Raw genomic sequence first — 14,456 nt, 5'->3', positions numbered from 1 at the left:
AATAATTTAGAAAAGTATCCAATTTGAAAATAACTTTTTTGCAGTAATCTATGTAACCCTTTGAATTTGAAGTATAAATATTTATTTAATACTTAATTTATTTTATATCGATTGTCGTATTTATTTTATATCAGTTAAGTTACATAATTTTTTTATTAAAATATTATAAAATTACAGCTTACATTAAACTAATTTAACATACACAGACACAAAACAAAGACAACAACGAACAATAGAAAAATTTAGGCAATAGATGTGGGATCTCTAACCCAATAGTTATGCTGTCACCACCTAAACAGATGACTAAGGAATCCTTGAATTGGATGCAAGTCTAGCATACATTAAGTTGTATTCAAGTTTGCAACATGAAATGCCAACAATTACACCTTGAGTGCATAGAATTTACCCCTCTACGTTTTAGTAATAGAATTCATTTTTAAGTATACACAAATTGCAATTTTTATTCATAGCTGTGTCTCTACTTACAGTGATATTGCATAGATGGCACCATTGTTGTATCAAACAATGCATTTAGACACCCACAGACACACTCTGTAAGCTAAGCGATCGGTACGCCCTTGTGAACTCCTCTACGCGATTTCGTGACTAATGATGTTCCTTTCTCGCTTTAAAGTATGAAATCAAAACATTGTATTAACTGGTAAAAAAGATGTAATCATCTGTAGATATAATATTGTCAGTTAAAAAATAATAAATTTGGTGTACCTTTTTTATCTTTCTTTCTATATAATAAGGCAGTAGAAGCCGTGCGTCTATAAATTGAATTGATTGGTTTGGACTTGGTTTTTTTGAAATTTATCAAAAAAAAACAAGTTTAAACGATAAAAAAAACCAGTTAAATAGCACTAAAATGCATTTTTTACAATATCAATAGAAATCGACTTTGACGTGGACGAAGTCGCGGGCTATAATATTAACCAGCTAGGCTATAATATTAAAACACTTAATAGATTTCGTATAATAAGTTTAAATCTAAAAATTAAAAAAATCCAAAAAGATTTCCATCTAGGATATGTTAAAAGCAAAAGTATTTATGTATAATCCATATAAAATAGTAACTACTTCTCGGTTAAAACATTCCAAACATGCTATTGTTAAATTATTCTTAAATAAGCCTACTTAATAACACTTTATTTTATTTATTTTAATACAAATTACATAATTGAAAAATACGAGACTACAGATGTAGTGTAAAAACAGTAGCATTAGTAGTAGTACTAGTAAGAAGTTGTACTTGGATTTTTTTTAAATGTACTTCTAACATTCTTGATCAATATAAATAATTTCAACCAAGGCTAAAAATGTTATGTTCAATGTAAAGACAGCAAAAATTTTATACAAAGTAAATTAAAAATTGAATCTTAACTAAATATTTTTTTATTTTATGTAAGAAATAACCGCTACATATTTCTTGTAAAATATGATTCAGAAAAAAAATCACGTGTAACAAAGCAGCGCATAAAGACCGTTATTTCGTTTATTCTTTTTTCAAATTTAAATTTATTCAACTGTCACTTGATTATTATAGTACAACAGTATTGTAATTAGATGAAATTGTTTTGCATTAGTAACAGTTATAGTGTTTTATTGGTAAGGACAGTCGTAAATAATTTGGCTCGAGTAAGGCACGTCTAGACATCGAACTGAAATCTGTGTCAGTGCGGAGTCATTGCACCTGTACACTACTGGAATATTGACAAGGCTGTCATTGACACAACTTATAAAAACTGAATAGCTATATCACTTTTTTACATGAACTAATATGTTTGATCTTATAAGATAGAACACTATAGTGTTACAGAGATGACATTCTTTAACGCATAATTTCTAAAATCAAAAGCTCATTCGTCGCCTATTGCGTCATCGACTACCATCGATCAATAACCATTCACATTAAAGTCAAATTAATTAAGCTGACTTTAATCAAAGTTGTAGAAATTATATTCTCTTAGCTCGTCGTCGTGAAGATCATTTTATCGTGAGATTATTACACTCACGTCCCTTCATTGTTAACGTTTATATTAAAAACCATCTTATGTAAATAAAAATGAAAAGAAATCTTGACACTAAAATATTTTTGATACAATTTTAAAGTTGAATTTATATTAAAAAGGCTGTTATATCATTGTATAATTTACAAACGATATGTGATCACTAAATTTATTATGGGTTGTATCATGTTTATTATACGTTTATTGTTGTTTATGTAATGAAATAAATATGAACAACTTCTTTATATTTTAAAGTTTTATTTAATCTTTTTTTTATCACATCTAATTAGGATGGAAATCAGAGACGGGGCAGCAAGTCTAGCTATTTGAACCGGTAAGGCTATGATAGCAGCTCCAAAAAACAATGTATATATACATTTTTAGCATTCCAATTTTATTAAAAAAATAATATAGCCAGCCAGACACACAACAATTTTCCAAGATGTACATTATTTCATTCTATTCGATTCTGTTTCTTTTCAAAAGACTCTAAGTACCAATTGCAGATAAGTTCTAAAAATAACATAAGTCAAAAAATCATTTTTGATAAATTTTGATTACAATGAATAAAATTAGCTAATTTTGCGTTTAAACTAAAACAATGATTTTATTCATTTGAAAAGAAATCTCAAGGCGCTATGATAGTAATCCAATTATTTTCTCCTTGACGAATGCATAGGTTTCGCAAAGACCAAATAGTGGCTGTTTTTTTTACCTTGTATAGACTTTTTACCTTCTTCAAGAGATTAATTAATATAATAGCCGATGTAAAAAAAACTAAAAATCGTTAATAGTCAAGAAAGCCCACAGGATGCGTGATTCTTTAGTGAAGGTCGTGGGTTCACAACCTCGCTAGTACCCCTGAACTGCTAGGTTTATTTACAATTTATCTTATACTTGAACATAATTCCCGCAAGCCATATACGACGATTCTCAGTGAACTTGCGGTAGATAAGCGAATACCTTAACCAGAAAAGGTATTTGTCACTTGAATATTTATAGGTTGCCATACCATGAATCTTTATTTACCACAAAAAAAACTAATCTTATGATTAGCTTAATTTTTTATTTAACGATTTATTCTTCGATATGTAAACAAAATGTCTCAAAATCATCTCGACGCGCGTTCTTTTATTATTTAGTACCCTCCCCCATGCCGCGGTTTGTGTGAAGGCGGTAAACTTAAAAAAATGCCGATCGGGTTATTAAATATGGTTTTCATTAATAAACGGATTGTCATAAGGAAGGGTAATGTGTAAAATTTATTACGGTTTTGAGGAAATTGGCTGAAATGTTCCAATGATTGAACTGGCGTGCTCCGCTTAAACCAATAGAGTTATTAATATATAAACGTTTTATGATGATATAACGTCATATTTTACCCGTGCAAAGCGTTAGTAACTTATGCAATTACTATTATAATGTTTTTTACTTATCTGTATTGAATTGTTTTATAATATATATATATATATATATATATATATATATATATATATATATATATATATATATATTTTTTTTTATAGAATATGAAGGCGGACGAGCATATGGGCCACCTGATGGTAAGTGGTCACCAACGCTCTTAGACATTGGCATTGTAAGAAATGTCAACCATCGCTTACATATCCAATGCGCCACCAACCTTGGGAACTAAGATTTTATGTCCCTTGTGCCTGTAATTACACTGGCTCACTCACCCTTCAAACCGGAACACAACAATATCAAGTATTGCTGTTTTGCGGTAGAATATCTGATGAGTGGGTGGTACCTACCCAGACGAGCTTGCACAAAGCCCTACCACCAGTAAGTAATATATATATTATAAAAAAAAACCATTTTATCGTTACGTCTTCGTACATGAACAATAATTTAAAGGATAACTTGTAATATAATATAAAATGCAGTTTACCATTTTGGTTGCATGACGCTTTAAAATCTAGATTTCTCTCGTAAAGTAATAAGGAAGGTAATAAAAACGATTCAACATCTGTTTTTAGCTCATCATCGTTACCGGGTAAATATGGCACAGAGTAAAAAAGACAGCATTCACGGATGTAGATAAATAATGGTTTAAGATAGCTTACCTTCGCTTGTATAAAACATTAAATTTATAAATTGAGCATATTTCTTTATTGCTGATGACAGATAAACTGCTCAATTGCTATTCCATAATGTATGAAAAAAAGGAATGCATGATCGTGCATAAGTTAATTAATTGTGTAATTTCAATCGTATATAGTCGCTGGAGATGAACAGGGTACGACCTGAACAATTAGTTTGGTATTATGGTAGATTTTGCGAAAAAAAATGATAAATTTCCAAACGACTGTTTGGATAAAAAAAACTTAAAACCTGAAAAATAGGCTCCAATAAACATTTAAAGACGAGAGCTTATTGGTCACAGCTTAAGTTTTATATATTTTTAACTTGAAATTATATAAAATCGTTACAATTTTAAACAAATGATAGTTATGAATAAAAAAGTAGTTTTTGTTGCAAATACTTTCAAGGTGATTCACTTCACTCTCCAGGATCTTCGTAAGACTAAATTACATTTATGGCTTGAAAAAAGACCCATCGTTATAATTGCGATGAAATATAAGTATGAAATGCTATACATCGTATCGAATTCCCATTAAAAGGTCGACTGGTCAGAGGCGCCGGCGTGACTTATCATTTTCAATTAGTACTAAGATTTACAGACTCCTCGGTTCATACGTACTTCGTACCCAATAACATTCTTAAGAATTTTATTAAGAAATATAGGTAAATATAGGTAGGTATTTAAGATGATAAACAATGAGACCTTATGCCTTATATGTGAACTTATAGTTCCTTACGAGGCTTGACAATTTTTTTTGCCATACTACAATTTTTTTTACTTTCTTTAAATCGTATAATATTACATATATTTACTAGATATTCAATTTAATGCTTACAATACACATTAGTATTTGTATTTTGTAATTAATAAAACAATAAGAAATTATTTAATTATAAGAATATATTGTATGATTAATTGTAATTGTTTAACAAATACATTAAAAAAATAATAATATTTATGGGCCAGTATTATTCAAATCTGAAATACATATCAAAATTTATTTTTAATTATATGTAACATGATGAATGCCTTGTCTCGGTAAACAATGAACAATTGTATAAGATGTACTTGTAAATAATATATTGCTGTCTTCCGGGACTTTATCTTTTTTACAACCTCAAAAACAAATTGTTTCTTGTAAGAGCTTAAAAGAGAGTGATTATCATAATAATTAGCAAGATTGTGGGAATTAAGTTTTATCCGCTTTAATTAAGTTATATATATATTTAATTAAGAATTAAAAAAAAACAGTATTTATCGTTTTTTTTATAAAAACTACCTTTTTACGGACGGGCTGATGGGCCACCTGATGTTAAGTGGATACCACCGCCTTCGCAACGTGATAAATATTTACCATTCTCACCAAAGTGCCATCGACCTTGGGAACTTAGTTCCTATAATTCTTGTACCTCTTGTTATACTGCCTCAATCTAACCGGAACACAACAATAACAACAAAACAACAAGTATTGCTGTTTGGTGGTAGAATATGTAATGGGTGGTGGTACCTACCCGGACGGGAAGCCCTACCATCAAATAAAAGAAGTTGTCAAGTTTGCATCTTTAACATCTGTAAATATAGTTAATTAAGTAGATTATCTCTTATAAGCATCGGCAATTTTTGGAACCATGTCGCCTTTTCATATTTTAGAACACAATATAACATTCCGTGCTGTTGCATTTATTTTAATTCCATCAGACTGCTTGCCATAGCTTAGTATTAAATATCTTAATATTTAGATTGCCGACAAATTTTTGGTACAAATTAATTAAATAATAGAAAACAATGGCAATAACATTAAACATTTGTTTTAAATCAGTCACTAGGTACTGTTTTCGATTTAAAATGCCGATTGCTTTTAAGCAATTGTTTCAACGAAATTGGGCTTAGTTCGGCTCATTAGACTGTGATTGTGGTAATAGGAATATTATAATGCACGACAGTTTGCCACTAGTGGTGGTACCGTTACGTGGACAATGAGTCCTACGGGACTCAACCCGAATTTTAATTCGACTGACAAATTAGACTCTACGTGGTCAGTAGTACAAACATTGGTATGTCGAAGTCATGGTATTAATATGCTTTGTTCTAATATCTTCTCAATATAATATATATTATAATATATAAGATATTGATAAACAAAATGAAATGAAGAATTAGTAAGAATATAGGATATTGCCTACTAATATTATAAATGTTAAAGCTATGTTTGAATGTTTGTTACTCTATTAAAAACTGGACGGATTTGGTTACAATTTGGAATAGTTATACCGTAACTTAACGTAATAGGCTATCCAAGTACAGCTCCGTTGTCTCACAGGCGGCGAAACAACAGGCGGGAGTCAGTTCTATTATAAGCTGGAAAATTTTGCAAAGCACTTTGTATAAAACGAGGTTTCTCAAATTTTTCTTATATAATTTTGTATATCAAAAATATCGTTCTATTTTACAACTCAATACTCAGTGAAAAATCAAAAGTGAATCAATTTCCCGCCATTACTAGTATCTGTCAATGTCTTGTTTAAAAATGTATACTGGTAATTGTACAACATTTAATAATGAGTATTATTTATCAGGAACTACGACAAGAAACATAATATTATTCCTTTAGTCAAAAACCTGATTTGAAAAGTAGCAAAAGTATTCATCGAGGAGATATTACTGTATATGCAGGAGTATATAAAATTGTCTAAGCCTACTCTATTATTTTAACTCGACTTACGGAAATAAATTATACAGATCTCCAAATATTGCAGCCTGGCAGAAAGATCGTAAAGTCAACCCAAAAATAGTAAAAAAAAAACAAATGACATATCGCGTTCGTAAGCAACACATATACAATATTTAGTAAAATAAACTGAGTATGACAACTAAAGTGTATGTGCTTAAAAATCGTCGAGATCAATAATATCGAGATTACTAAAAATCATATTGTTAAACACTATTTTTTTTTTATCTAGCCAACTAACTATTGGACTATGGAGTGTAGACGGCCGTGTGACAGAAGGACATGCACAAAAACGTTTTACAAAACAAAACAAAACAATGCGTGGAGGTAACCAAGAGGGACAATTTCAGTCTTACTAGAAATAATGCATACAGATTAAGGTAACGTCTTAGGATCATTCTTTCTAATCTATATCAACGATAATCAGATATAATTGTATGCTACAATGATAGTTAAGAGTGAAAACAAGCCTTACATTAAAAAATTACTAATCATAGACCCAAATAATATGTTGGTTGAATTCTAATAACTTACAAGTAACAAATAAAAAGAAATATAACTAACTAATAATCTTAACGAGAGTATTTCTCATTTCTATATTTAAAATAATGAAATTATAAAAGTCAATCTTGAATGAAAAGCAAAAAGGCCAACGACACGCGGTGTTCCCAGGCGGTCACCCATCCAAGTACTGAACGCGCCCGATGTTGCTTAACTTCGGTGATCGGACGAGAACCGGTGTATTCAACATGGTATGGACGTTGGCGATAATGTTGCTTAAAAAACCAATTATAAACGTACGTATATCAGTAATCTTAATTGTATACAAACATTGTTCTTTAAAAAAAAGAGTTGAAATCACTGATCATAGACACAACTCGTCATAGATCATGAGATAGAAAAAAAACGTGTGTCAATTGATAGCAACTGATAATTTCATGATCATTGTCTTATTAAGGAGTATTAAACTGCCAGACATTGCCAGTACAGCATATAATTGGCCAAAATTGTAAAAGACTCATTGTTCAGAAAAAGCACAAAATCTTTTAGATTTTATAATAATTAATTCATTAATTTTACCTGAATTATTTATTTTGCATATTCGTGGTCTATTAAAAATCGCGTTACGCATAAATTTCACAAAAATGTTCAATAAAAATATATATTTCAGTGATAAAACAGCATACATGTCGCGTATTCAATTCATTCACATTATTCTACTTAAAACTTTAACAAAAGACTACTTTTACATTCTGCCATCGATATCGAAACAATGGCATTGTATTACAGACATTATTTTAATATTAATTAAAATCGGAACAAAAACGGGAGCTTAATAATTTATGATGTCCTCCCAACCGACCTCGGCCATGGCGGCCAATCTTAAGATAGATTAGCAAACTTCGCAGGGCATATTAAAGTGCACATGTGTGTGCGCAAATATAAGTGCTCTCTCTATTCCGTCACGCTCATAATCCATTAGGACGGCAATCCGGCACGATCGGAAATAGTTTATCCGCAGGACCAATGGTTTATAAGACCATAAAGATATTAAACAATAAAATATATACATATATATATATATTGGTTTTATATAATAATAATATAACAAAATATAATGCTATTTTGTTATATTATAAAAGATTCGTTTTAATTAGGATTTTTTAGAAACATACAAAAAGCGTAATTCTTAGTATTAAGCGCAATGTACCTTACTTTGCGTTTAATTTTCCTTATACAAGCACCGTTTATTATAATAAAAAAACAATAAACAAATCTCTATTCGTCAAATAATTTTAAAAAAGTATTTATAATAATATTTTAAAAGGTAAATCGTTTATATATAATAAACAATTTATCTTTTTTATGTTATAGGTAGGTAGACAAGTAAACGGGATACCTGATGGTAAATGGTCACCACAGTAATTTACTTCAAATACTTCAAGGTAGTGCTGATGAAAAGATGCTATACTTAGACCTTAAAGATTTCAAAATACAAAAACAGTATTTTCGTTTTAATATTCACAGAACTAATAACAAGTATTAAATTATAATACATTAATCATTACACAGGTTATAATCGTCCCTTCGTAAATGTTATTGAACTTAAAGAAATCACGTTCACACATACAAAGTATTGCGTGTTATTTGTATTAATGACCAAATTACTCGCGTCACGTAATCAGATTTCGATCAGCAAATAGCGAAGTAATTTTATTTATTTTTACAATACACTGTTGAGGATTTTATATTTAACGGGAATTTAAACATAATAAGTGTAACACAAATAAGCAATGGTAAATTCGCACGCCCACCTCCTCTCACTCTTCTCTGAAATATATATATCTGTGTCACTCATGAAATAATAATTGCATTTTTTTGAATAACAATAAGTAACAGCCGCAAGTCACCCACTACTGGGCTAAGGACTCTCCTCTTGATGAGATTAGATATTTAGAGATAATTCCGTCACGTGATTCGAATGTGTACTGGTGGATACACAAGTAATAGAATTTTATCCGACATATGTGGGGCTACTTACAATATTTTCGATCACCGCCGAGATGAATTATTAACACAAATTAAACACATGAAAATGGTGTGACGCTTATCCTGGTATAAACTCGCAATCTTCGCTTAAGATTCAGGTATTCTAACCACTAGGCTACTATTTTATAATTATAATGTATCCTAAATTTGCATATGAAATACCAGATAAATATATACTAATATATTTATATGATTTACTTTCTAGAATATTTTTATAATAACATTTTCTATTATACCTTGCCCCTGTCAACTGGTACATACATACATACGTCAGTTATATTAAGAAGTTTACTTTGACCTGCTATACATCAATGCTGTAATCAACCTTCCTACCGTAAGACGACATACAACTTTTTTCACTAGTTTGAATATTTATTATTCATTCTTCACTCAAGCCTTAAACGACATCAAAATAGCTACCGGTGCTTCTTTATAGAACTTTTAGCCACTTAATAAATCTCTACAAATACGTTCATCATGTATTTCTTTTTATGCTTATTAAGCTTTCACAATAATATTTACAAAAAATTGAAAATATTTTATGATACTTTATATATAAAGTTAAAACTATCTCGGCTTCTGTGTACAAGATTCTCGTTTTTTATACTTGTTGACTTTCAATCAGGATATATATAAATTGAATTGTATTTAATTGTCATAACTTAGTATTTGAAATGTTGGAAAAGAGTAACTACTACGTTTCTTGTCGGCGCTTATCGGGAGAATATACATTCGGAACCGGTGATAACTTACTACTAACATTTAATATAAATCTGTAAAATTACGATTGAGAAGTTAAAGCATGCTTTAATAAAGTATATAGTAATAATTATATCAATTTTTGCGATAAAACTTTTTATATCCTATAAAAACATCCTATAAAACATACAATATAATTTCACACGAGCGAAACCAATATAAACAACTATTGATTATATTAAGTTATTATTTTTATATTAGAATTAATAATTGGTAAAGGTTTTTGTGATTCTTCACGCGACACAGCTTTCGCAAGTGCTAAGTATTAGCAGTTAAGTATGGAGAGGCTTTCCCGCTTTCAACGGATGCACATAATTCTATTCCATAATAAAATACATTCTTTCCGACTTATAATAAATCTTTCCTAAAATGATTTAGCTATTTAACATTAAATAATACACTTTGAATAGATTATATACATACTGTGTACATATTGGTTTGGGGTTCGAATATGTCAGTCAGTTCGATCAAAGAATACAAGTTCAAAGATCTTTAGTAATTTGACGTATGTAGTTACAACATAAATATTTTTTATGTTTTAATATATATTTGGATATGATGTTTGATTAAAATCATATTGATTAAAATCAATCTGTAAGTCAAACATCACAGCGCTTTACCCGCGGCTTTGCTCGGTATCCAGGATTACTAAATAGCAATTTCCATAGCTCTTTCTTCAAAACTCTTATTAAAATCAAACATCATAAAGAGAAAGTCTTTGACAGCTGCACACATCAAATCAATTAATATATGTAAAATTCTAATATCATAATATTTAGAGTATACTCTCTTATTCTTAATTAATAAGAAATTGAATTATACATATAAACAAAAATAATATTGTGCTCTATCAGAGTACACATAATTTAAAAATATCTATAAAAGCCGTTTTAAGGGTCAATGTTATTATTATAAATGATGTCACCTTACTAACCCTTAAATGTCCTAGCATCACTTCAGGATTCAAAGACCCTCGGGTGTAGGAAGTGCGTGATGCAATCACACAATTTCCGGTCGGCATTGACTCTACACTTCATTTATAGCGAGGTCATTCGGACGGGTTGTAACTTTCAACGTTCACCGTGAAATAGGCCTTACACAAGGAACATACATGGCGTCCGTGTCTCTTAATTGGCTGACTTAATAAAACATCCTATGTATTATAAAAAGTCACTTATGTAAAAATTCCAAGTATTTTACTTCATATCATTCATACTATCACTATTACTAGCTAGAATTTTATTATTATCTGTGCGAGGAATGTTGTTTTTTAATTGTCTGCAATAAAAACCGCTTATATTTAAGCTATGTATGTGTTCATAATTATAAATAAATTATCTGTTATTTGTTTTGCAAACGAATTACCTTTTTCTTTTATTTTAATTATGATTTTGCAAGTCACATTAAAATTAAAAAAATTTATAAAAAAAATCATAAAACATTGAAAAAAAACGTATGTTTAAACTTATTTGTAATAAATTGCTATCATAAAAAAGGTTTTTTTTATGTAAAACAACTAAATCGAGAGTCAGACAAACGACGACACCACTGAAAATCTTTTGATCTTAAAATATAGGTATCCTTAAAGTCTATGTATTGATAACGTCAATAGAGACATTACAAAAATCCATTTAAATTTCAATAACGTACCAAACAGGATACTACATTTGAGACGAGGAAATGGTCTTGTACAATAGCGATACAGTTGCATCTCGCTGTACTGAATATTAATGTAAAATAACGCTTTTTACACACGTGAAAGTACATGTAGATATTGCTATTAAAGCAAAATCTTACTAAATATATCATTACCTAACCATGCATAGTAAAAAAATTGAATTTAGCTCGCTTATCTCGCATTGTCATGCAATACTATGCTATATTTAAAATTTCAAGTCTCTAAGTCATCAGGGAGTAAGTTAAAAATTATTTCAACATTCAACCATTGTCCAAAGCGTGTTAATTAAATCTGCTTTAGATAACAACAATAACTTCGACACTGTTTTAACCGAACTTCATAAAGGTTTTAGTCACAGGAGGTTTTAACACTATCTACATTTGTTGTAACTCGCCATAAGCTGGAGCTGTACCACATCAACTATTATACCGTTCTACCTATCGCCATAACAATTGGTATGGTATGGTATGTACATACTAGTGATATTAGCGCTTTACCCTCGGCTGTTCTCGGTATTCAGGATTACTAAATAGCAATTTCCATTGCTCTTTCTTTAAAACTTTCATCCTCTTTACCACCTTAAGGGTAAAATTTTCAATAGCCCTCCCTTAGTTCTAACCTACTATGTAAATATTACGGATTACCCGTACGCAAATATTCATATTCCAAAGCCCCAACAGTTTAGTCTGTGCGATTTATGCTGATGCGTCGTGTAACGTTAACATTTTTGACCCATATTTAAATTTACTGATGTATCTCTTTCTGTGATCGTTGATTTATCAATCTAAAGAAGAAGACACAGCATTGTTAAATTAATCACTTGCTGAAAGTTTATAAGTAAGGCCGATAATGTTACCACATAGATAAAATAAATACCGAAACCGAAAGTAAATTTTAGGCTATTCCTCCTCTTGAAAATGTTTAGTTCATATTTTAATAGATTACTAACAATGCACGTTTTCAAGTAATTACTAATATTGTTATTTTCCTTTAGAATTAAACCTATAAAATTTTATAATTTTGTTATGATTTATAGGTATTTTATTTTTTATTAATCTGATCAAGGTTAAACTAATGATATAAATATAATAAAATAAATGAAAAAACTCAATTAACCAAGCAACGAGCCAATAAAACGTCGTTACAGCTCAATCAACGAAATTAATGATTATATAATTTGTGGATCTAACATACGAAATTGTATTATGTGAAAAATATACTCGTCCAACGTACACCCTTCATTTGTAGTCGTTTAAAAATACTTGTTTTATGTTCACGTCTGGTAGACAGATAGAACCGGACAGTTTTGTTAGGTGTTAATTATTATAATATATAAATATTTAATGTCTATATTCTGCTTTACTGTATTATATACGTTAAATATTTAGGTTATTATAAAATTGATTTACTGATGTAAAAACGGGCGCTTTCTCTTATTTTTAATAAATAATATTTTCGGTAATGTAATGTTCTTGAATAAATATTTACTATTTGTCATTCACAATGTCCGTTTCAACGTTATTAGGAAATATTGCTTAGTACAAATGTTTTGTTCAGGTAATAAGCAAAATAACGTTAAAAACATATATTTTAAAGATGTCTATTTGTAGAAAAAAAAATATTAACCTTAAAAATAATTAAGTAAATAATTCCATCTTAGTTTAAAAGTTTTAGATAAGATTATGCAGCTTAATTTTTTTTTAATGTTAAAAAGTTGTGGCCAAATATATTGAAAGGCGAATGAGCTAGTGTAACTACAGAAACAAAATTGTAACATTTTTGTTCTAAAGGTTGGTGCTGCATTGGCGATGTAAGAAATGGTTAATATTTCTTAAAGGGTGGTGGCGATCACTTACCACCAGGTGACCTTGTGACAAAGCTGAAAAATAATATCAATGAAAAGTGCATAGCTCTCGGAGTATTTATTGACTTGAAAAAGGCATTTGATACAATTAGTCATAGCCTCCTTTTTCAATAACTATTTAAATCGGCATCAGGGACAATGACTGCCCACAACATTTTCAGGTCTTATCTCTGCTTAATATGAGAACTACAATATATCATAAAGTTTTATATAATAGAGTTTAAAAAAAAAACTTTGTATATTCTAATATAATACAGATCGTAAAACCTTAAAACTTGGTTTGTGGTACATATAGCTTATTATACAAATTATTTAGTCCACAATTTTATCAATTGGACATATCCCAACATGATTCACTTCCATGGCAGCCCAACATTATCTTACTACGTTACATGTAATTGCCATGTATACTATTGCTCATTTATTAGTCATAAAATATATGAAACATGATTTACTTTAATACCAAGGCCTATTTTTTTTAATTTATGTAACAAGATCATATTTAAGAACAAGTTCTCTATTACATTAATAAATTACATTTATTGCTATTACTAAGCGAATTATAAACTCGATATAACTGCTTTAACCGTACTTCATATTTATATTTAGTTTCTTTTTTTACAGTTATGTATTATTTTGACTTTCACATTACGTAAATAGTTTTTGGATTACATATAAAGTATATGTCGTGTATGTATACTTAAAAAAAATATTACAAAGCAATTTAAATTGTAGTGAAAAGATCGATTGTGATACTATCT

The 14,456-nt window shown here is 29.5% G+C and overlaps 1 non-coding gene across 1 annotated transcript; it reads right to left on the bottom strand.

Annotated features, from left to right (window-relative positions):
• Positions 1-7,491: 7,491 nt before the first annotated feature.
• Positions 7,492-7,610, bottom strand: LOC126780054 (5S ribosomal RNA). The gene has a single exon (XR_007670423.1). It is a non-coding gene; the product is annotated as a 5S ribosomal RNA (ribosomal RNA).
• Between the last annotated feature and the right edge of the window lie 6,846 nt (positions 7,611-14,456).

Source organism: Nymphalis io, chromosome 2, assembly GCF_905147045.1.
Source record: "Nymphalis io chromosome 2, ilAglIoxx1.1, whole genome shotgun sequence".
In the NCBI taxonomy this organism is placed as follows: domain Eukaryota; kingdom Metazoa; phylum Arthropoda; class Insecta; order Lepidoptera; family Nymphalidae; genus Nymphalis; species Nymphalis io.
Note: the sequence above shows the minus strand (reverse complement) of the source record. Positions and strands in the feature narration are given on the sequence as shown.